Source organism: Salmo salar, chromosome 10 (genome assembly GCF_965601325.2).
Source record: "Salmo salar chromosome 10, fSalSal1, whole genome shotgun sequence".
Taxonomy (NCBI): Eukaryota; Metazoa; Chordata; class Actinopteri; order Salmoniformes; family Salmonidae; genus Salmo; species Salmo salar.
In genome coordinates this window covers 43,611,999-43,636,755 of record NC_138300.1, presented here as the reverse complement: position 1 = coordinate 43,636,755, position 24,757 = coordinate 43,611,999, and the positions used below count along the sequence as shown (strand labels likewise).

At 42.0% G+C, this 24,757-nt stretch overlaps 1 long non-coding RNA gene and 1 pseudogene across 1 annotated transcript; one reads left to right on the top strand and one right to left on the bottom strand.

The window, feature by feature from the left end:
* Window positions 1-353: 353 nt before the first annotated feature.
* On the top strand, window positions 354-8,476 carry LOC106560413 (cytochrome P450 2J5-like; annotated as a pseudogene).
* A 1,346-nt stretch (window positions 8,477-9,822) lies between these two features.
* LOC106560423 (uncharacterized protein C1orf87 homolog) lies at window positions 9,823-23,985 on the bottom strand. Its single transcript, XR_014379034.1, has 6 exons — window positions 23,617-23,985; window positions 23,056-23,207; window positions 22,603-22,801; window positions 21,356-22,230; window positions 20,957-21,067; window positions 9,823-10,933 (listed from the first exon to the last, which is right to left on the bottom strand). It is a non-coding gene; the product is annotated as an uncharacterized protein C1orf87 homolog (long non-coding RNA).
* Between the last annotated feature and the right edge of the window lie 772 nt (window positions 23,986-24,757).

Here is a 24,757-nt window from a genome sequence, read left to right as displayed (position 1 = left end):
TTGCTAAAAAGAATTTTCCATATTTTAAAAAATGTTTAAATTTCTTTAGAGGCAAACATGTCTGTTTTGAGTATTTGGTATTTTATTAGGATCCCCATTAGCTGTTGCAAAAGCAGCAGCTACTCTTCCTGTGGTCCACACAAAACAGGAAACATAATACAGAATGACATGATACAGAACATCAATAGACAAGAACAGCTCAAGGACAGAACTAGATACATATATCAATGCATACACACAATCTAGGTCAAATAGCTGTTGTCAACTCTACTGATGGACTCAATATTGTTTTGTCAATATTCTGAATAAGTGTTGTAATCACTGTTCTGCAACATATGCTTAAAACATTGAAGTATTTTCTGTGCTAGACTTTTAGGAATATTGTTTGCTTTATACATGTTTTATGTTCTAAATCTAGAAAAACAACAAAATGCTAAATAAATTATCCATGGAGCATTTAATAAGGCTATTAATCCAAAATAAGTTTGGAGATTTGTATTACATATCTGAATAATATGTTAGAATTAACCAATCAAGGCCTTTAAACACTTCTTGGACAATCATTGTAAAAATGAAAAGGCTTTTATGGTGTCTCGTGGAGTTGACATAAATCCAGTTAGTAAAATAATTATTTGTTATATATTTGAAATGTTAATTTTAAGATAAATATTTGTGGGGAAAAAGTTGGACCGTGCGGGGGCCGCGAATCTGCGCTATGCCACTGACCCACCAAATTATCAATTTATTATTCATTAAAAGGGTTTAAGTCAAGTCAGTTTGACTTTCTGCAGATTCGCAACTAATATAGACGAAGGACCTGTTTCTCAGACACAAGATTAAGCCTAGTCCTGGACTAAAAGACAAATGTAATGGATAATCTCCATTGAAAGGGATCTTTAGTCCAGGACTATGCTTCATTTGTGTGGGTAAAACCGTCCCGAAAGAGAGTAATTATTTTAAAGGGAAAATTCACTCAAACTATATTTTGGAATTGTTTTTCATTAGTCCACTTAATACAGTCCCAAAATGTTTCTGTATGTTAATAGTCACGTTTTCAAGATTTAGGATTTTCAAATTTTCGAAGTATCACTTACCACATCATGATGATGCAATTGACATTTTGCTTCTGGAAAAATCCTATACCTTGAAAATGCGACTGCTGACATGCAAAACATTTTGGGACTAATGAAAAAAAAAAGTTTGAAGTATTCCTTTAACAGCTGGAAGTTGTCTATAGTGCTGAACACGCTCCAAGTCACCAATGTGGCTCTGGTCCGGAATGGAGCCGTGTTTTCAGGGAGGCCATCTATGCCTGTTCTGGACTGGATCATCTACAGAGGTCAGTGACATGATCACATCTGTGTCCTAAATGACACCCTTTTCCCTATATTGTGCACTAGTTTTGACCAGAGCCCGAATAGGGTGCCATTTGGTCAATCACATTACATTTCCTGTAGCCTCTGCTTTCACAATATTATCCCCTTTCTCTTGAAGTGTACACTTGTTTACTACTTCACACAAATCGAAAAGCATTGGATTGGTAGGGGCATGGGCTACCAGTCATTTCCTTTGAAATCAGTGAGTGAAGGGAAGTGAGCAAGTGCACACTTTAGGGAGGAAGGAGAGAATACGGTCATAGCCCAGGCTTCCTCATGAAGTGTGGTAACCTGAGGCTGTGGTCCAAACATTTAAGTTTGCAACGTAAGCCTCTCAGCCCTCGTTTTTAGTCAGCTTTGCGAATGTACAATTTATGTTCACTCCGGGGCCTGAAACTCCCCATTATTCAAATTGCGACAATTGTACAGTCGCTAAGAAAAGTCTGCGAAAACTTAAAAACAACATCAATGGAGAAGTCAACCAACAAGTGTAAGTAAAAATTAATGCAAATAAGTTAGAAATTATGCTACTAATGCATATGATGGCACAAACACGTAAATATGTTTTTGTTTGGTTATCTTTTGGAAATTGTAGAATTAAAACTTGTTCCTTCAGAAGTTCCAGCTAGGCAGGCTAATGTTAGTTAGCTAATTCATTTGCTAGCTATCATACAGACATGCAGTCATAATTGACTGTAGCGCATATAAAGCAGCCACAAGCTACCGGTGGCTGAAAACACAATCATTGCGGGATGAACGAGTGACAAATTTCCGGCCAAGGGTGGTGCATTTAAGTGTATACTCGTCAGACGTCATGATACGTCATCAGAAGTGTCCACTTAATTTAAGGGCTGAGGGGATAGGGTGTGTCTTTTAAGTGTTTGGACCGCAACCTGAGACTGCATTTCATGAGGCTGGAATTCAACCAAACATGCACTGAAGAGACAGTATACCCCACTTTTGCTGTGCTAAAAGAAAGCATATTTGAGATACTATTAGAATTATTTCTGCAATATTTGCCACCAGGTGTAACTAAAAAGCACACATTTTCCTTTTCATTAATCAAAGATTGTTGCAGTGCAGGAACAGCTGGTTTTGATTGGGTCTCTAGCACTCAAGTGCTGGGATGGATGTAAAGCATTGACAAGTCAGTCTGTATCACAAGTGCACTACTTTTGACCATAGCCCAGTCGACCCTGGTCAAAAGTTGTGCACTACATAGTGAATAGGGTGCCAGCTGGACAGACCCTATATGATTTATTTTGCCACTCAGGGATTTTAATGTCTACAGGGGAAAGTTGGCGTCAACAGGAAGTTCGCCTTTCTGGTCTCACTCTTAAGGTCTCACTCTTAAGGCCTTCAGTCTGGGCAAGAAATCTCTGGATCAGCGGGTCACAGAGGCCCACTACCTTATACAGATGCTACAGAAGGAGGGCGGTAATTAGTTTGTTTGGCAGAACTTCCCCGAAAAGTCATCCTGATTGTGCCACATAGACATTTTCTATTGGGTTATTGGAATCTTGTCAGTGGAATATTATATCTACTGTTGTGTGATGAAGGAAGCTGACCAACTGTGTAAAGTTTTCACTGTGATCTGCGGTGGTTGTTTATCATGAAGAGATCCATTCGACCCACAACACGTGATCGTGAAGGCCGTGTCCAACATCATCTGCTCAGTGGTGTTCGGAGACTGCTATGAGCACAAGGACACCGTTTCCACAGCCTCCTGGACATCCGCAATTAAAATCTCTTCCTGACTGGATCTGCTCTCGGCCAGGTACGAGTACGGAGTACCCATAGAATTAAATAAAACATTTGAATGGTTGCAATTTGACTTGTTTGGAATTGATCTTTGACCAAAATGTCTGCCCTTCTAGAGTTATGAAGGTTTATGACATGGGCCACTCTAGTAATGTAACACTATGGGAGTACCTCATGCCTACTCTAAAAATGTGTAGAGGCAATAGGTGAAAAATTACCATATTATTAGTAACAGGAACTTTTAACAGGTAATGAGATTCAAAATAAGATTATAGCATCCGGTATACCGTATTTAACTGTTTTTTCAGATAGTTTCTTTCAAAATATTTGGCTTGATACATTTCTTCAGATCTTTAATCTGTTCCCATTTATGAAACATTACCCGGGGCCTCACCAGAGGATCCAGAGGAATGTGTCAGAGCTGAAAGGCTTCATATCGGAGGTGGCCAGGCAGTACTGGAAGACCCTGGACAGGGACAACCTCTGAGACTTCATAGACTCCTACCTGATTGGAGAGAGTAAGTGACCCATAGAAGATGAAGAGTAGCTAAGTGACGAATAGGTCTCTCCAAACACCATCTTTTATATAATGCTTGTTTTTTCCTATAAGTGGTAAATCTGTGAATAGAAGGCTCTCTGGAGGTCATCCTTAAAGCTACAGTCTGGAATGAAAATTAAAAAAAGAGGAAAAGGTATTTTTGTACATTTTGAATCCTGGCTGATTTAGCTGTTATCAAACATGGAAACCATAGTGACTATACATTTTTGTTCAAGTCTCAAATGTCTGTCGTCATAAATTCGATGTCATATCAGTCACTATTCCTTGATCTCTGTGGAGCAGCCGGACTCGAGTCCGGACTCAGCGTACTTTGAGGAGAACATGGTGTTGTCGCTGGCTGATCGCTTCCTGGCTGGGACTGACACCACCTTCACCACCATCAGATGTGGACTCCTCAACATGATGGAGCACCCATACATTCAAGGTATATGTGTGTGTGTGTGTGTGAGAGAATAAAAGTGCTGATATTAATGTAGGGAATAGGCAGCCATTTCAGACTCAGTCCTGCTGTCCTTCTATTGCCTATCTGTGTTTATTATAAAATCCCAGAGCGATGTCATTTAGATTTTTCATGTGTTGGGGTTCGGCTGCACCCCCTCAATGGACAACAGGGCATCCCTCTCCTACGTCTATGCCACGGTCCATGAGGTCTAGAGGGGGGGTAACGGCGTTCCACTAGGGGTGGTCCATGCCGCCAGCTCAGTGGCTTCCACCTGCCTAAGGTGAAGTTTTGATTTATTTGTAAAAAGAAATGTGGAGCCCCATAAGCTGATGCCTTACATTACAAATATTGATTGATGTTTACTGTCCTACAAGATTATTATTTTCACTGCTCATAAATACGCGCACCACATAGAAACACAGCCGGACACAAACCACAATTAATTATTGTAGGGTTGGCTTTTACTTACTTGCAACAGTTGGGGCTGAATGATACCAGGCTATTTGATACCTGTGTCCTACTACCTTACTGTGAAAAGTACCAACTTCGTCAACATGACTGCGATCCTGACGGAAAAAGACCACCGGAAGTACCCGGATACCTTTTAATCCTGCTAACTTTCTGGATGATAAGGGCCAGTTCTGCAAACAAGATTCCTTCCTGGCCTTTTCTCTGGGTGAGTCTCTCTTCTCATTGGCCCAAATTATCTTTGTTGTTTGGAGAAAACAATATGGCCATATAGAGAATATTGTTGTACAGTTGAAGTCGGAAGTGTACATACGCTTAGGTTTTTCAACCACTCCACAAATTTCTTGTTAACAACCTATAGTTTTTGCAAGTCGTTTAGGACATCTACTTTGTGCATGACACAAGTCATTTTTCCAACAATTGTTTACTGACAGATTATTTCACTTATCATTCACAATTCCAGTGGGTCAGAAGTTTACATACTCTAAGTTGACTGTGCCTTTTCAAACGGCTTGGAAAATTCCAGAAAATGATATCATGGCTTTAGAAGCTTCTGATAGGCTAATTAACATCATTTGAGTCAATTGGAGGTGTACCTGTGGATGTATTTCAAGGCCTACCTTCAAACGCAGTGCCTCTTTGCTTGACATCATGGGAAAATTAAAAGAAATCATCCAAGACCTCAGGGGGAAAAAATGGTAGTCCTCCACAAGTCTGGTTCATCCTTGGATGCAATTTCCAAACACCTGAAGGTATCACGTTCATCTGTACAAACAATAGTATGCAAGTATGAACACCATGGGACCACGCAGCCGTCATACCGCTCAAGGAGGAGACTCATTCTGTCTCCTAGATTTGAACGTACTTTGGTGTGAAAAGTGCAAATCAACCCCAGAACAACAGCAAAGGACCTTGTGAAGATGCCGGGGGAAACCGGTACAAAAGTATCTATATCCACAGTAAAACGAGTCCTATATCGACATAACATGAAAGGCCGCTCAGCAAGGAAGAAGCCACTGCTCCAAAACCGCCATAAAAAAGACACACTACAGTTTGCAACTGCACATGGGAACAAAGATCCTACTTTTTGGAGAAATGTCCGCTGGTCTGATTAAAAAAAATAGAACTGTTTGGCCATAATGACCATCGTTATGTTTGGTGGAAAAAGGGGGAGGCTTGCAAGCCGAAGAACACCATCTCAACCATGAAGCACAGGGGATGGCAGCATCATGTTGTGGGGGTGCTTTGCTGCAAGAAGGACTGGTGAAATTCACAAAATAGATGCCATCATTAGGAAGAAAAATTAAGTGGATATATTGAAGCAACATCTCAAGACATCAGTCAGGAAGTTAAAGCTTGGTCGCAAATGGGTCTTCCAAATGGACAATGACCCCAAGCATCCTTCCAAAGTTGTGGCAAAATGGCTTAAGGACAACAAAGTCAAGGTATTGGAGTGGCCATCACAAAGCCCTGATCTCAATCGTATAGAAAATTTGTGGGCAGAACTGAAAAGGCGTGTGCGAGCAAGGAGGCCTACAAACCTGACTCAGTTACACCAGCTCTGTAAGGAGGAATGGGCCAAAATTCACCCAACTTATTGTGGGAAGCTTGTGGAAGGCTACCTGAAAAGTTTGACCCAAGTTAAACAATTTAAAGGCAATGCTACCAAATACTAATTAAGTGTATGTAAACTTCTGACCCACTGGGAATGTGATGAAATAAATAAAAGCTGAAATAAATCATTCACTCTACTATTATTGACATTTCACTTCTTAAAATAAAGTCGTGATCCTAACTGACCTAAGACAGGGAATCTTTACTAGGATTAAATGTCAGGAATTGTGAAAAACTGAGTTTAAATGTTTTTGGCTAAGGTGTATGTTAACTTGCGACTTCAACTGTATGTACAATGCATTCGGAAAGTATTCAGACCCCTTGACTTTTTCCACATTTTGTTACATTACAGCCTTATTCTCAAGAATGATCAATGGAAACCAGGATGCATCTGAGCTCAATTTCTAGTCTTATAGCAAAGGGTTTAAATACTTATTTAAATAAGGTATTTCTGTTTCTTACTTTTAATAAATTAGCAAAAATGTCTAGACCTGTTTTTGCTTTGTCATTATAGGGTATTGTGTAGATTTCTGAGGATTTATTTATTTAATCCATTTTAGAGTAAGGCTGTAACGTAACAATGTGGAAAAGGGGTCTGAATACGTTCTGAATGCACTACACATAGTGACTTCGGGAATTATTCAGACCGCTTGACTTTTCACATTTTGTTACGTTACAGCCTTATTCTAAAATGGATTACATAGTTTTCTTCCACCTCAATCTACGCACAATACCCCATAATGACAATGCGAAAACACGTATTTAGAAATGTTTGCAAATTTCTTAAAAATCCTACAAATACATAATTTACATAAGTATTCAGACCCTTTGCGATGAGACTAGAAATTGAGCTCAGGTGCATCCTGTTTCCATTGATCATCATTGAGATCTTTCTACAACTTGATTGGAGTCCACCTGTGGTAAATTCAATTGATTGGACATGATTTGGAAAGGCACACACCTATCTATATAAGGTCCCACAGTTGACAGTGCATGTCAGAGCAAAAATCCAGCCATGAGGTTGATGGATTTGTCTGTAGAGCTCCGAGACAGAATTGTGTCGAGGCACAGATCTGGGGAAGGGTACACAAAAATGTCTACAGCATTGAAGGTCCCCAAGAACACCGTGGCCGCCGCCATTCTTAAATGGAAGAAGTTTGGATCCACCAAGACACTTCCTAGAGCTGGCCACCCAGCTAAATTGAGCAATCGAGGGAGAAGGGCCTTGGTCAGGGAGGTGACCAAGAACCTGATGGTCACTCTGACAGAGCTCCAGAGTTCCTCTCTGGAGATGGGAGAACCTTCCAGAAGGACAACCATCTTTGCAGAACTCCACTGATCAGGCCTTTATGGTAGAGGGGCCAGACGGAAGCCACTGCTCAGTAAAAAGGCACAACAGCCCGCTTGGCTGATTTTCTTGTCTGAGGAAACCAAGATTAAACTGTAATCACTACCAAAGGTGCTTCAACAAAGTACTGAGTAAGGGTCTGAATACTTATGTAAATGTAATATTTCACTTTTCTTTGCAGAATTTTCTAACAACCTGTTTTTGCTTTGTCACTTTGTATTGTGTGTAGATTGATGAGGGGGAAAAAAACACATTTATCAATATTAGAACAAGACTGTAACGTAACAAAGTGGGAAAAAGTCAAGTGGTCTGAATACTTTCCGAATGCACTGTATGTGTTTGCATCAAGGTATGTGCTTGTGTGATAACTGTTTTGTGTCTCTGTGATCTTTGAGTGTTTTTTTGTGGTTAGTTCCTCCTCGGAACACACATCCTAGTTCCACCTGAGGAAGACTTCTGTGAAGTCGGAACGTTGTTTGTAATCATATTGCAGGAATGAAAAGCACTAGGGAGCAGCAATATTCTGTGTTGGCATCTCATTTCTTTACCTAATTCCCCATCTCTACAGCATTTTGCCTTGCTACCTCCAGGGTTGGGGATATTTCAAAAAGTAAACTGAAGTTACATTTCTAGAATTTCAGTTTACTTCCTAAATTGACCGAATTGAAAAGGAATTGACCCCAACCCTAATTTGACTGGCTCCCTCTCCTCTGCAGGCCTGTGGGTGTGTCTGGGGGAGTAGCTGGCCAGTTGGATCTGTTTTGTGTTCTTCACATCCCTGTTGCAGCACCTGTGTTTATCCTGGCCCCCCAACACTTCTCCCCAGGACACGGAGGGCATTCTTCAACCTGATCCACAAACCCAAACCCTTCACCATGCTCTGTCACAGCCGAGGCACCAAACACTGAGACCAGGGCCCGTATGTATCAAGCATCTGTATCAAAACCCAACCTGAGTTTAGTAAGCACATAGGCCAAGATTGTATAACAATGAGTGAATAATATGATGAAACTAATGGTCATCTTTAGTCTTAACACCAAATGCTAGCTAATGAAAATGCTAGGGCAGTAGGGTGAATAATGGAATTAAACTTTGCTCATCTCAACATGCTGTGTGAACGACTTTAATTATCAAGGGATTTTTATAACTAATGGGATGTTTGAAGTGAAGAGGAAATTCAGCAACTCTTGAAGGACAGTGTCTATGAAGGACAGTGTCTATGAGCTGAAATGTGTTGTTTTGAACAATAAAGACACATTTCTATCAACTTCCACTCTCTTCCAAGAGTTGCAGAATGGTATCTTCAGTTCAGTTTGCTCCTTAATTAATGCCCCTTGGTTGGAGAGCGAGGTAGTGACGGTGTTCCTTGCCCTTTGACAAATGATGTTGACAGAGTTAGATACCCATCTTGGGTAACTGCTACAGCTTGCTCTGTGGTGGGGTAATCATGTTAAAACAGAGTAGACTAGAGGGAGAGGAGCTAAAGGTATGGAGACAGCCATATAGCACCGTTTGTACTTTTTAAATTACATTTTTTATTTGACTGAATATTAAACATACAATCTACCTGCAGTACAGCCGCTCAACAAAAATCCATTGTCATCTAACAGACTCCCATCCAGAGGGACCCACAGAAGCAACCAGGGTCAACGTCCTGCCCAAGGGCATGCCGACAGATCTCCCACATGGTCAGAAACAGGGACCCGACCCAGGAACCTATCAGCCACCGGCCCAAGTTCTCAACCGCCAGGCCACCAGCCCTCCAAGATCCCCCCCCCCCAAAGTTCCCAAGAGCTGCCCCTCAATCATCCGAGACCCACCACCCCTGAAAAAAATAAAAAATCATAATAAAATGATTCCATTCCCCGTCCCCCAATGTAGCAACAATGAACTAAAGTGAAAAACAAAGGAAAATATGCAAGAAATCAAGGACAACTGAATACTTTTGAGTGCATGTATGGCACTAGTTACGTGTGAATGAGTGTGTGTGTATGCATGTGTACGGGCATTAAATGTAACAACGTTGCCCCTCAGTGTCATTCAATGTTTTTGGTTTATTTTGACTTTAATGTACTGTATGTTAAAGGTTGTGTGGGAAAGTAAGATGACTAGAGTGTTGGAGAGGTAGTGGGTGTGTTATTGTACAGTGCTGTTGAATGGATGTGACCTTGTGCACGCTAAGCTTTTACCAAGAACTTAACATGACAGAATAGACCTTGCCTGTTCAGTTTGAGGCGAAAAAAAGCACGTTCCATGTCTTTCAGAATGTTTTATTCAAATGTTTAGAAAACTGTATGATATGGTAAAGTATGTAGCTTATCACTCTATCAAAATAAAGTAATTACCTAAGATAAATATAATCCAATTGACGCTGTACAACAATGATTGATTTATGTATTGTTCTAGGTTTACTTGTCTAAAATCTGTCAAACATGAATAAAATTGGGTACAAAGTGTCTATGTTCAAACATGTACACTTTAAAGTGAAATCTTGTTTGCCATGCTGTATCATATATGTGTGTATATATATATGTGTGTATATATATATATATATATATATATATATATATATATATATATATATAGTATATATATGTGTGTGTGTGTATATATATGTATATCTATATATGTATATGTATGTATATCTATATGTATATATATATCTGTGTGTGTATACTATATATATGTGTATGTGTGTGTGTATATATATGTATATATATATATCTGTGTGTGTGTGTGTATATGTATGTGTGTGTGTATGTATATATATATGTATATAAAATCATTGAATGAATTGTATTTCCACAGTCTAAAAATGTAAAAAATCATCAATCTGTAATTCACAGGCGTGTACTTTCATGGTAAGAATGTGTTGATTGTGTGTATCCCGTCTTGTAGGATGTGCCATTGTCTTGTATGTAGACTTCCCTAATGCTTTTCCCTGATATCGTTATGGGCCGTGTACATTTGAGGTTCTTCCGTTGGCTTGACTTTGATTGGAATCTTGAAATCGGTCTCTTTGCGGACGGCCTGGTCCCTGCTTGGCATAGGTCAAGAAGGCTAGCGACAACCAACACGACCGGCATCCGTCCCACCTCCACAATGGCCTAGTGCTGGGAGCACCAGTGTCTGTACCCCGATCCCCTGAAGCCTCACCACATCGGGGAGGGAGGCCAAGAGGTACCTGGTGGAGGGGTAGGGCTTAAGTACCTCCGGGTGCAGGAGGAGAGAGCAGGCCTGACTCATACGGGAAAGGGGTACTCCCTCTGGGTGCTGGTTCATCAGGTCATGCAGGCTGCTCCTCAGTCTAGTCAGGTAACTATTCTGGGCAGTAGTAGAGGCTGCTGGTCTAGCAGAAGTCCTTACTTTTTAAGAAAAAGAAAAGATAATCATTTTGAGGTTGCAGTCAGGTGCTATCCTCTCATTGTTGAAATATAACCAAATTAGGGCTAGTTAAAAATGTACTGGGGGGGGGGGGGTCTGATCCAATCACGACTCCCCTTGTACTGTAAATCACTTGCAGAATCTCTCCCCTCAGAATTAACGCAATAATGTTTACAACCACAAACGAGTAATGAACCTGTGTTTATAAACGTGGATATTGACTTCTCCACTTCAGCATGCTTTTGTTGCACAGTCGATGCCACATAGGGCTAACATGCTGACTAGACCGGGCGCGCGTGTGTTCGTGTGGGCCATAGCACGCATGTTGATTTTGTCCACCCACAACAGACACGATCAGGACATGCAGGTTGAAATATCAAAATGAACTCTGAACTAACTATTAATTTGGGGACAGGTTTAAAAGCAAACATGACAATTTAGCTTGCTTTTGCTAGCTTGCTGTTGCTAGCTAAAGTCCTGGGATATAAACATTGGGCTGTTATTTTATCTGAATTGCACAAGGTCCTCCGACAATTAATCCACAGATAAAAGGGTAAACCGAGTTTGTTTCTAGTAATCTCTCTTCCTTCAGGCTTCTTCTTTAGAATTTATATGGTGGTTGGTAACCAACTTTAAGGTGCATTACCACCACCAACTGGACTGGAGTGTGCACCTCAGTTCATCTTTCAATCACCCACGTGGGTATATGCTCCAATGAGGAGATGGGAGAGGCGGGACTTGCAGCGCATCAAGCATCACAAATAGAACCAAGTTCTATTTTAGCACCTGGTTACGCAGACACGCGCTAGCAGTGTGGATGCAATGATTGAATAACATATATGTGTACATTTATTTTGCAAAGCTCGCACATGTAACGTGAGCGGTGTGGTCAGCATGTAACGGCAAGAATGTTGAGGTTTCGCCCAGCACCATGGACGAGCTCGCTCTCCCTGTCTGTCTCATTACACTACAAGAGCCGGCTGTAGACACTTACCAGGTTTCCATACAAATAATTCATGAGGATTAATTACCTGACGCATGAATTTTTTTTAACTGGGCTGATGAAACAGCAAATGCCAGTACAATTTTAGAAATGCCGACAGACAATTTGTTTGGTCGACATGGTGGAATATTTTTGTGTGTAGAATGAATTATGTGAGAAATGGCAGTGGAAAGGCCTTTATGCACAAATATTGATAAAATGACCATGTCGAAGTAAACTTGGGAGTCATGCGATGATATGTTAAGTGGTCCTCCCACTAGGACTCGTGAAAGCATGCAGTTGATTAGCAGATGAAAGAAATTATGAACTTCACAGGGTGGTGAGTATCCAAGGTGGTGTGTCCAATCAATAGTGAGGGTCTTATTCTGGTGACATGATGATCGATGCTTGGCTGCCGTTAATAATGTGCACATTTGCTATATAACGCAACAGTTTTTGTGACAAAACCATCAGTAATGTTGATAATGCCATGGAACCCATTTAACTTGTATTTTTCATTCGGTACATAGGAATTTAACTGCAGAAGTTATTTTTATGTGCACTAGGTCATCACGCACAGCCTTTTATCCACAATAAGTCAGTTGGAAACACATCTCCGGTAGGAAAATGCGTATATTGATTTATGCAGATTTTAGAATATTCACATAAAAATCGGTAAATTGGAAAATAAATTCTAGGTAGGACAATTGCAAAAGCGGTGCTTAGGTAAAATCACCAGGGAAGGCAAACCAGAGGGGAAAAAAGCCATATTACAACCTATGTGTTGTGATAATTGAGTTGTTTGCTCAATAACCTGTTAGTTCATATGCCTTGCCACCACAGTGCATTTGGAAAGTATTCAGACCCCTTGACTTTTTCCAGATTTTGTTACGTTACAGCCTTATTCTAAAATGGATAAAAAAATACAAATCCTCATCAATCTACACAAATACCTCATAATGACAAAGCAAAAACAGGTTTTTAGAAATTGTAGCTAATTTATTACAAATAAAAAACAGATATGACATTTACATAAGTATTCAGACCCTTTACTTAATACTTTGTTGAAGCACCTTTGGTAGCGATTACAGTATTGAGTCTTCTTGGGTATGATGCTACAAGCTTGGCACACCTGTATTTAGGGAGTTTTTCCCATTCTTCTCTGCAGATCCTCTCAAGCTCTGTCAGGTTGGATGGGGAGCGTCATTGCACAGTTATTTTCAGGTATCTCCAGAGATGTTTGATCGGGTTCAAGTCCGGGCTCTAGCTGTGCCACTCAATGACATTCAGAGACTTTTCCCGAAGCCACTCCTGCGTTGTCTTGGCTGTGTGCTTAGGGTCATTGTCCTGTTGGAAGGTGAACCTTTGCCCCAGTCTGAGGTCCTGAGCACTCTGGAGCAGGTTTTCATCAAGGATCTCTCTGTACTTTGCTCTGTTCATCTTTCCCTCGATCCTGACTAGTCTCCCAGTCCCTGCCGCTGGAAAACATCCTCACAGCATGATGCTGCTACCACCATGCTTCACCGTAGGGATGGTGCCAGGTTTCCTCCAGACGTGACACTTGGCATTCAGGCCAAAGAGTTCAATCTTGGTTTCATCAGACCAGATAATCTTGTTACTCATGGTCTGAGAGTCTTTAGGTGCCTTTTGGCAAACTCCAAGAGGGCTGTCATGTGCCTTTTACTGAGCAGTGGCTTCCATCTGGCCACTCTACCATTAAGGCTTGATTGGTGGAGTTCTGCAGAGATGGTTGTCCTTCTGGAAGATTCTCCCATTTCCACAGTGGAACTCTGGAGCTCTGTCAGAGTGACCATAAGGTTCTTGGTCACTTCCCTGACCAAGGACCTTCTCCCTTGATTGCTCAGTTTAGCCAGGCGGCCAGCTCTAGGAAGTGTCTTGGTGGTTCCAAACCTCTTCCATTTAAGAATGACGGTGACCACTGTGTTCTTGGGGACCTTCAATGCTGCAGACATTCTTTGGTGCCCTTACCCAGATCTGTGACTCGACACAATCCTGTCTCGGAGCTCTACAGACAAATCCATCGACCTCATGGCTTGGTTTTTGCTCTGACATGCACTGTCAATTGTGGGACCCTATATAGACAGGCGTGTGCCTTTCCAAATCATGTCCAATCAATTGAATTTACCACAGGTGGACTCCAGTCAAGTTGTAGAAACATCTCAAGGATGATCAATGCAAACAGGATGCACCTGAGCTCAATTTTGAGTCTTATAGCAAAGGGTCTGAATAGTTATGTAAATAAAGTATTTCTGTTTTGTAATGTGCAAAAATGTCTAAAAACCTGTTTTTGCTTTGTCATTATGGGGTACTGTGTGTAGATTGATGAGGGAAAAAATGATTTAATCAATTTTAGAATAAGGCTGTAACGTAACAAAATGTGGAAAAGGGGAAGGGGTTTGAATACTTTCCGAATGCACTGTAGGCCTAAGGCCCGAGACAATAAGTGGTGGAGTCCACAAAGCATATTGCATGTAACATACATTTATTTACATGGCCAATGAAGTTAATATTTCCGACTTTTTCGGACTACTAAACAACTATTGATTTAGAACACAGAAGAGTTACTACAAGTCGCAAAGAAAACAGGAGCTGCCTCCACTATTCCAGAACCATTTCAACTTCAACATTTCAACATCATCAAATCACCTATGTTTAATCTAATACAGTGAAAACAAAGATGCCAAAAACAATTTAGTCCAATCAACGTCAGCAAACTATCATGCGGCTGTCCACGGTACTAATTTATGTGTGTGTGTAAGTAGAAAAAGAGAAACGCCAATGTCATCCTCCTCTCCTTCATGTTACTCAAACAGTCTATGACTCTACATGCTTTTCGTTTTTGTTGTCCTAGGCTACCAGCTAGTTGACAGCTAGCTACATTTAGCTACATGTTGAACTTCCATCCTCTCAGGCCAGGGACACAATGTATGAATTTATGGTTGAATCAGAATCGCTGTTATAATCATTGGCCAGTACGGAGAATTAAGTATAACCACAAGTCCAAATCCCTATCTCCATCTATGCCTAATTTAAGAAAGGGACGATTTTAGCAAGCTTGACACTTTTTTTTTGCGACAGGACCATTCACAGTTGAGCTCACTCAGTTTAGCTTTTTTTTTTATCAAGGGAGGCCAAATGTCCGCTGGCTTCTATTGCATTCAATGCAACGGGCGGAAACAATGTCATATTAATTTTGACCAGACAGCATCAGATAGATGTGCTTCACATAATAAGACAGAGAGGTGCTTTTTCTTTCGATTGGATGCTTTCTCCAGTGAAATACATTCAGCCTCTTGCGAATTGAAGGAAATATATGAAACATAGAGAGATGAAAGATACAAAAAAAAAGGTATATATATTTTGTTCTTGGTAAATGTTTTCTTGGCATCCAAGTATACACGCCACTGGATAATTGTATTGTCCCCAAACAAGATCATTAGGGGAACCTTTTGAGCTGCTTGTCTCATTTCTTCACTGTTCTTTCATGCGCAATGATGCACTTAGCCTCCACTGCCTATTAGCTATTCCTATTTGTTCAAGTGGATTCATATTGAACATTTATGCAGCTTGCTTTTATGTGTTGCATGACTGCTAGTAGCTAGCCTTCTGCAGATCTGGAGAAACGATCAACCTTACCACTTTTGTTTCTGTATGATATATTGGATAAAGTAATAAAGACAGACACCAATGTCTAGTTCAATAGCCTTGTTCATGCATTGTACAAATCCCTACACGCGGAGTCCGGGGAACAGTCCGGCTAGTCGATTACCTATCAACTAGACTCCGTAACATCATCCTTTTCAATAGAAAGTGCAAACATAACAGCATAACATTAAATTCTTAACAATCAAGTCATAACAATTAAGAACGCATGACATTTTCTTTTTACTTCAGTTGTCATCTTCCTTTCTTTTTAAATTTTCTTTTTCTTTTTTTTCTTTATTTTCTTTTATTTTGTTTATTTTTATTTTTTTAAATGTTTATTTTTATAAACAGGAGGACAAGTTAACACAGTCTCTTGCTTACAGAGTAAGCCTGTCCGGTGGCTTGCACAGCCGACCCACCCGTGAGTAAGTATTGGCTCTGACAGGGGTAGGATTAGGGCCACGAGCTGGAGAGCTTGGTGGGGTAGAAGCCTCACCTTCAGTTGGCTCATGTCTCAATTCTGCACCTCTTACCCTTAGGCCTGGACTGTGATCCATCTCATCTAGGTGAGTGTATGGCGTGTTCTGGTTTGTCCGCTCTGCTATGCGCAGATCCACCCGATTGCGACGGTAGAGGGAGCCACCAACATCCACCAGGTAAGAGCGTGGTGCAACTCTCTGTAGGCACGTGCCCAGCCTCCAAAGTCCTGTGTGGTCTCCCGGCAGCGGTTTCATCCTTATCGTTTCACCCACCTCCAGTTCTGGTAGGTCTCGAGCAGTCCGGTCGTAGAAGCACTTAGCGAGCTGCTTTCTGCGACGCAGTTTGTCCGTGACGCCAACCATGACGCAGGGCTCAAGTAGCTTGTTAGCTACGGGGATGGTAGTCTTCAGACGTCTGGACAGAAGGCGTTGTGCTGGGCTGCTGTCCATGTTTTCGGTGGGTGTGTTCCTCCACTGTAAGATCGCTTTCCATGGGTCGTTGCTGTCGCGCGCGGCCCTGCTTAACAGGTTTTTTGCAATCTTGACAGCTGACTCTGCCTTGCCATTTGCTTTTGGGTGTCTTGGAGAGGAGGTTACATGGTCAAACTCCCATTCTGAGGCGAAACGCTTGAACTGTGCAGTGAATTGTGGGCCATTGTCCGTGATTACCTTGTCAGGCTGACCTTGCCTGGCAAACTGCGCCTTGCAGCGCTTTATGACCGTCTCTGCAGACAAGTCAGGGAGCAGTTCAATTTCCCAAAAGTCAGAGTAGTGATCCACAATGAGAAGATAGTCCTTTTGTCTGTGGCTGAATAAGTCCATGCTGACGATTTGCCAGGCCCTTGTGGGCAGTTCGTGTGACATCATGGTTTCCTTTTGCTGTTCATGAGCGTACTCGTTGCACGTGGTACAGTTGCTGACAAAGTCTTTAATTTCTGCTTGCATGTTTGGCCAGTATAATGTTTCACGAGCCTGGCGGTAGCATGCGTCACCTCCAACGTGACTGGAGTGTATGCGGGTAAGCATCTCTGGACGTAGTGATTTGGGAATAATGACCTTCTGACCTCTGAACAAGACGCCATTTTGCACGCTGATCTCATCTCGAAAGGTCCAGTATTCTCTCACTGTGAAAGGTGTCTCCTCTTTCAGGTATGGCCAACCAGCGAGAGCCATGGACTTCAGTGATTGTAGGTGTTCGTCCTTGTCAGTGTGTTGCCTGATCTGGGCTAGGCGGTGATCTGTGACGTTTAAGTAGTCTGCCTGATTGATCTGTTGAACATCTTGTTGTTCCTGCTGTAGCGAACAGATGGCCTGCCGCTGATAGGCAGTGCCTCTGCCTGTACATTGTGCCGTTGCCCTGCTCAGTGTGTCGCTGATGTACATCTCTGGTCCTGGCTTGTAAATGACCTTCAGGCTGTAGTTTTGCAGAGTCAGGAGCATGCTTTGAAGCCTCTTGGGCGCGTTGAGGAGAGGTTTACTGAATATGGCAATGAGTGGTTTGTGGTCAGTTTCAGCGGTGACCAGCTCTCGACCATACAAGTAGTGATGGAATCGCTGGCAAGAGAAGACGATGCTGAGGCACTCTTTCTCAATTTGTGCATAGTTCTGTTCGGTGGGGGTGAGCGCTCTCGAGGCAAACGCAACGGGTTGGCCTTCCTGCATAAGGCAGCATCCAAGTCCCCTTTGACTGGAGTCACTCTGGATTGTGACAGGCTTCGTGACGTCGTAGTAGCGCAACACTGGCATGGATGAAGCCAGAGATTTCATCTCCTGCACCGCTGCCTCGTGCTTGGGTAGCCAGTGCCATGGTGTGTCTTTGTCCAGCAACCGGCGCAGAGGCTCACAGACTGCTGATAGGTGTGGCATGAACTTTGCAAGATAGTTTGCAAAACCGATGAGACGCTGTACTCCTTTTGCATCAGATGGGTTTGGCATGTCGAGGATCGCTCGGACCTTGTCTGGGTCCGGCTTCAGGCCTTTTGCCGAAAGAATGTGGCCATGGAAGTGGACGTCTTTCACCTTGAACTGTAGCTTCTTCAGGCCAAGACGAAGCTTAACTGTTCGACAGCGCTCCATCAGTGCCAGGAGCTTCACATCGTGGTCGCGTTCTGCTTCATCGTCTGTGTCACCACAGCCTACGATCAGGACATCATCAGCGATGGGTTCAATGCCCTTGAGCCCAGCCAGTAACTCGTGCTGCTTGCGTTGGTATACCTCAGGTGCCACTGAGACACCAAACGGGAGCTTGAGCCAGCGTTTCCGACCCCAGGGGGTCCAGAAGGTAGTCATGAAGCTGCTTTCTTCGTCCAGCTTGCATTGAAGGAATGCATCTCGGGCATCCACCAAGGTGAAAATCCTGGCCTTGGGAAGCTTGTAGAGGACATCCTCTAGTGTCGGCATGATGTAGTGGGATCGTTTCAATGCTTGGTTCAGATGCTTTGGGTCGATGCAGACCCTCAGCTTCTCTGGTTTTTTCACTATGACCATATTGCTGATCCAGTCAGTTGGTTCGGTCACAGATGTCATGTGGCCATCGGCCTCATACTTGTCCAGCTGGGCCTTCACAGCCACTTTCATTGCAATGGGCACATTGCGAGGAGCACACTGGACTGGAGTGATGCTCTCATCCACTTCAAAGTGTACCTCACCAGGCACTGATTCAACGGGCATGTTGAATACATCGTCATATCTGCTGAGTAGTTGTTCTTTGGACAGGGGTCCATGCTGGACATGATCCACAATGTGCAGGTCATTTGGTACAGTGAACTGCATCAGTCCCAGGCGTTCGCATGTAGAGCCTGAGAGGAGAGGATGTTGACTGGTTTTCACAATCTCAAACTCCAGCTTGTGTTTGCGTCCCCGAATAACACATTCGGTCTCAAAGGTGCCCATAGAGCTCATTAGCTCTCCTGAGTACAGCTTTAGTCTAGTATCGCTGGGCAATAGATGCGTGTCAGGTGCCAGATTGATTTTGTCTTTGTAGCTCATTACGTTGCATGTAGCACCGGAATCCAGTTGACATTGTTGTTGCTTGTTGTGTAATCGTAGTGTCACAAACCATTTCTTCCCTCTTGAGTGTACAGCCCCAATGGATTCATGCATGTAAATGTCACTTTCACTGTTCAGCTCTGAACATTGAGTGACATCATCAACACAGTGAATCTTGCCCTCACTCACCCTTCTTTTGCTTTTGAGACACACTTTTGCAAAGTGATTATTAGTTCCACAAGCTCTGCATGGTTTTCCATAGGCAGGGCAGTGCTCTTTGCCACGTGTGTGCGTATTCCCACAGTATTTACATGCCACTGGGCTCTCTGTGTTCACCGTTCGTGGTGAATTACTCTGCCTTGATTGGTTTTGCCTGAATGTCTGCCTAGCAACAGCGTGAACAGTGTCAACGTCGGAGCGTGGGGTTTCGATTTCCATTGCTCTCATTCTCATGTCAGTGACTTCAGCAGTGCGGCACATTTCGATGGCAGTTACTAATGTTAAGCCTCTCTCTCTCAGTAGACGCCGGCGTGTATCCTCATTTGCAATTCCCAGTACTATTTTGTCACGAATCAATTCATCTTTCAATCCCCCGTATTCACAAGTGGCGGATTTTTCTCTCAAACGGGTTACAAAGTTGTGTACTGACTCACCCTCTTCCTGTTTGCAGCTTCCGAAAACGAACCGCTCGTAAATTACGTTTCTGGCGGGTTTGAAGTAATTCTCCAATGCATCCAATATAGCCTTTGCATCACACTGTTGTCGCGCTGTGAGGGTGAGATTGTGCCGGTAGATATGCCTGCATTCGCTGCCCATTAAACTCCTCAGAGTTGCCGCTTGTACCTCGTTGGGTTTCTCATGTAGACCGGTCGCCAGCGCATAGTCCTCGAATTCATCCCTGAAATTGTCCCAATTAGTATTCCAGTCCCCTGTGAGAACCATGGGATTAGGTGGCGGAATGTTCGCTGCCATAGCGATGGAATATGAGACTTCTTTGCCTTCAGTCATCGAGGTAGGTAGTGATGCTAGCTAACCAGCTAACAACTAGTTGATCAGTGTTGTGAGTAGGAATCGGCGTGTGTTCGCATTTGGAACGTAACCGCGCCTATACTGTACTTAGCTACAAAAATAACAAACGTATGGTTTTCGAGCCACTTCTGATACCATGTTTCTGTATGATATATTGGATAAAGTAATAAAGACAGACACCAATGTCTAGTTCAATAGCCTTGTTCATGCATTGTACAAATCCCTACACGCGGAGTCCGGGGAACAGTCCGGCTAGTCGATTACCTATCAACTAGACTCCGTAACAACTTTGTCACGATGAATGGTGGATAAAGGGCAGGGTAAACGGTTAGACTGGTAGACTATATTGACCTGTGGTATAGTTAAGCAATAAGCAATATACCACGGCTAAGGGCTGTTCTTATGCACGAAGCATCGCGGATAACAACATTGGCCATATACCACAAACCCCTGAGGTGCCTTATTGCTATTATAAACTAGTTACCAACGTAATTTAAGCAGTAAAAATAAATGTTTTGTCAGTATGATATACCCCCGCTGTCAGGCAATCAGCATTCAGGGCTCGAACTACCCAGTTTATAATAAAAGTTAGAGAGCAGAAAACCATAGCGCATATGGGAAATACCAAAACACCTTGATATAGTGGAGGCGCATGCAAGCAGACATGGAAAGTTGGCTAGGATGGAAGACATTATATAGTAAAATCTGCAAAAGAGTGAATGTAAACCAGGGAAAAACGCACTTCCCTTCCCTGTGCCCAATAAAAAACTCACAACCCTCCCCAATGCAAAAAGGTTGGGTTGTCATATACTGGCCTTACAAAATACAGTACCCTAACTCATTTAAAAAAGAAAGCTCACCTGTGTTAGATTGCGTTTGAAGGGCGTCTCTATAGCTCATGGTTAATGGTCTATGTTGGTTCTCTTTCCCCATCATCTGTCTTTGCTGCTGGATACTTCAACAATGAATATCTGTTGTAGTACAACACCGTAGTTATGTTCAATGATGTTCAAACCTCAGGCATTTACGGCTACTGTAGTACAATAATGAGGTTATGTTCAATGAAGTTCAAAACTCAGGTGTTTACTGAGCTACCTGTCGTCACTAGGCAGACAACTTTACAGGCATAGGCTCTCGAGCACTGGCTCATTCTTCGTTTGCTATTTATTAAAGTTATAACTAAATATTTAAAAGCTGCAACATATAAAACAAGATACAACAGGTACGAATACTTAACGTAATTGTAGAATAAAACTTACCAAACAGTTTTTCAGTTGCTCTCCTCAAGTCGATATTTTACTTTCGGTTTCACAGAAATGAAACAATCAAATGCATCCTTGTTGTCCATCGCTTCATGGGAGTGGTTTATTGACATTCTTAACAGCAATACACCTTCCCCGAAAGATAGTATGATTTCAAGCAGTCGGCTAGCCTAGGTTTTAAATGTCTTTGCGTTAATCCATACAAATTGTACAGCTTTCATAATTGTTATTTTCCCATCTCATAACTGGAAGTGCCGCTGACCTGTTCTAAATCACCTCTGAATTCTAGAGCACAATGTTTGGAAAATCACAACAACATAAACATCAGGCACAGTTTTATGTCAAGATTGCAAGGTGAGTGGACAAAAGATAAGACACTAATCATAACACCTTCATTTTCTCTGTTTTCACTCCAAATTATACTGACATTGATGCACAGAGAATTCCACATAGAATCAGAATAATTCAATAGGATCATTGTATTGATGCCACTATATTGACCACCCTTAGGACCTATTCTATCCAGATACAATGCGTCGGTGGGCCCAGTGGTGTGTGCTGAATCTGGTGAGACTGATGCTGTGGCTGTTAGCCCTGGCTATACTGACTGTCCTGGTAGCCCCTGACCTGCTGTGGAGCCTGACTGGGGGAGAGCCATAGGAGGTGTTGACGAAAAGCCCCTTTTGTTCTACAGTATGTCCCAAATGACCTCTTCTGTCTATAAAATCCAGATGAAGGCTACATGCTGAAACAAATTGGTTTTTCAAAACAAATATTTATTTTAAAATCAGCTTTGTCCTCCATGAGTGGCTGAAATAGCCTCTTCTATTTAGGTGTGGACAGGGTTGAAGGAGGGTCTGTCTCTGCTCACTCTGATCATATCATAATGAATCATAAGGGGGGAAAAAAGCATCTAATCAACAATGGAATTATTTTCAATTAACTCTGCAACTCTTCCAACTATTTACTTTTTCACAACTGCCACCAGTTTAACATCAAAACATATTAACATTGTAAAACAAAAACATAAAATACATTTCATGCTGAAACCCTCATATTAAACACCAATGGTATTAACTAAGTTAATGGTTTAAATTTAAGATAGTGTTTTACAGCATTATCATTACATTTTTATTTGTAAAATATTTTACATGTAATAAGCCTTATCTGCCCAAATGTTGCTTTCTAAACAAGACTCACATTACATAGTAGCTACTACAAAGATAATGCCAATATTTACTTACATACATAAAACAGTCCTCACCAAACACCTTCATCACAGTTCCTTTAGGTACTGTAGGGCTGTGTCCAGGTGGACATTGCCCTGTCTTCTCCCTCCATGACCATGGGTGACCTCACTGATCCCCAGGGGACTCAGGTTCAGGTTGAACATGTGGTTGTAGTTCTGAATCAGACGTCTGGCTTTGTCCTGGTCTATGTAACCTGAAATGGCAGACAGATGTCAAATTCTGTCATATACTGGTAGTGTAGTTCATTAGTGCTGATGTCTCTTTGAAATTAATGTTTACTGTACATCAAATAATATCCCCAATTCATTTAGTAAGAAAATCTATATCATCAGAATTATATCAGTGATTTAAAAAAAAAAGTTTTGCATTTAGTACATTAGTTCCCTATATTTCAGGTAAAACAGCCCATTATGATTTATTTTGACAAATCAACTTTTAAAACTGTACCAGTGTTCTGGCTGTCACATATGTGCATGGCTCTCTCCATTCTCTGGAACCTTTGGAGCCATCTTTCTGTTTCCATGGGATCCACAGAAGCTGGTGGGGGCTCAGTGCAACCCCTGGGGACTCCTCGTGTGAGACACATGCCCAAACTCTGCCTGTCAAAATATCAACAAGGACTTTCAGCAAGATTTAAAGAAGAGAACTATAGAGATGCAAGGGCTGAGAAAGACAGCTAGATGTATTTTTATAGAAAATAAGAAAATGGAAGAGAATAGAGAACCTTAATGTCATCTTGCAGCTCTTTGGGTAACACAATACCACTGAGGAATTGTAGAAGGTCTTTGTAAAGTCTCAGGCTCTCATACAGTTGCACTGATGTGAATGAAATATCAACTATAAACTATAAAATGTTGTAACAGTCAACTTATTTTACTGGAGGCCTTCTGCTTGCCACTACCTTGAATGCCATGCTGCAGTAATACTTGAAGTGGTGAACCACAAGTATTTCCTATAAAAAACAAGACCATAAATAAACTCCTTTGTGATGTTTAATTTCAACCCTACCTGAGCTGGATGGTCAGCATCACAGAACATTAGGAGGAGCTGACGGAACGTTGTTAATCCCAGTGGAACCTCGTGTCTCAGAAACGCCTGAGTGATCTGTGATTGGCTGATGGTCCCTTTGAGGGCAGGTTCAATTGCAACAACTTCCTCCTGAATGGTCCTCAGGGGTGAAGAAGCCTGCCAGTCAGCCAGCTGCTCACTGATGGCCAATGAGAGACAGTCTTCCTGTTCTTCGACATCCACGTCTTCGGTGCCCGGGGAACAGTGGGTTAACTGCCTTGCTCGGGGGAGAATGAAAGATTTTTACCTTGTCAGCTCGGGGATTCGATCCAGCAAGCTTTTGGTTACTGGCCCAACGCTCTAACCACTAGTGGGCTACATATAAATATATTTATATAGAATGATTCTATTTCTATGGTGGGGAATCAGAATAAGCCTTTGTTGAGCTCCACACCAGTAGGACGTGATAATCAGTAGAAATAAACAATGCCATACAACTTCATGAAGCGTGGGCATCATCTGTTTTATGTATGAAAGTGGTGATCACTGTGCAGACCACGGTTTTGTTTGAGTAAAATAAAAATTAAATCAAGTGATCACAGTTAGGCCGTAGTTTGAATTAACCTTCTCCTCCTCAGATGCCCTTGCTGCTGTTCCTACTCTGAGTTCAGTTCTTATGACAGCTGGGTTCTTCTGATGGATGTAGGACAGGGAACGGTCACCAGAGGGAGCTGTCACACACAGTCTGTTTGGGGCCTGTCAAGTGAACCCAACACTCAGTGTTTTGAGCTCTCCACTAGAAAGATACAGCTCACTGGGAACAATGTACCGTATACATCAACGAAATCCCGTAACCATAGGGTTTATGTCACCTTTGTCTATCTATCTTGAAATATACTACTCATGCAATGTCATCTTTTCACTATGTATTATTGTTATATTTTCTTTTTTTATTCAACATATAAAAGAGGGTAGATACCATTTTTTAAATAATGTACAATTATATATTTTTCTAAGCTACATGATAATAAATAATAATAATAACATAACTTAATAACATAAGTATAACGACTATATTACGGTTCAGGGTTTACCTTGTGGAGCGTAGCCTGAAAAGCTGACCCCACACCCCCCTCAGCCT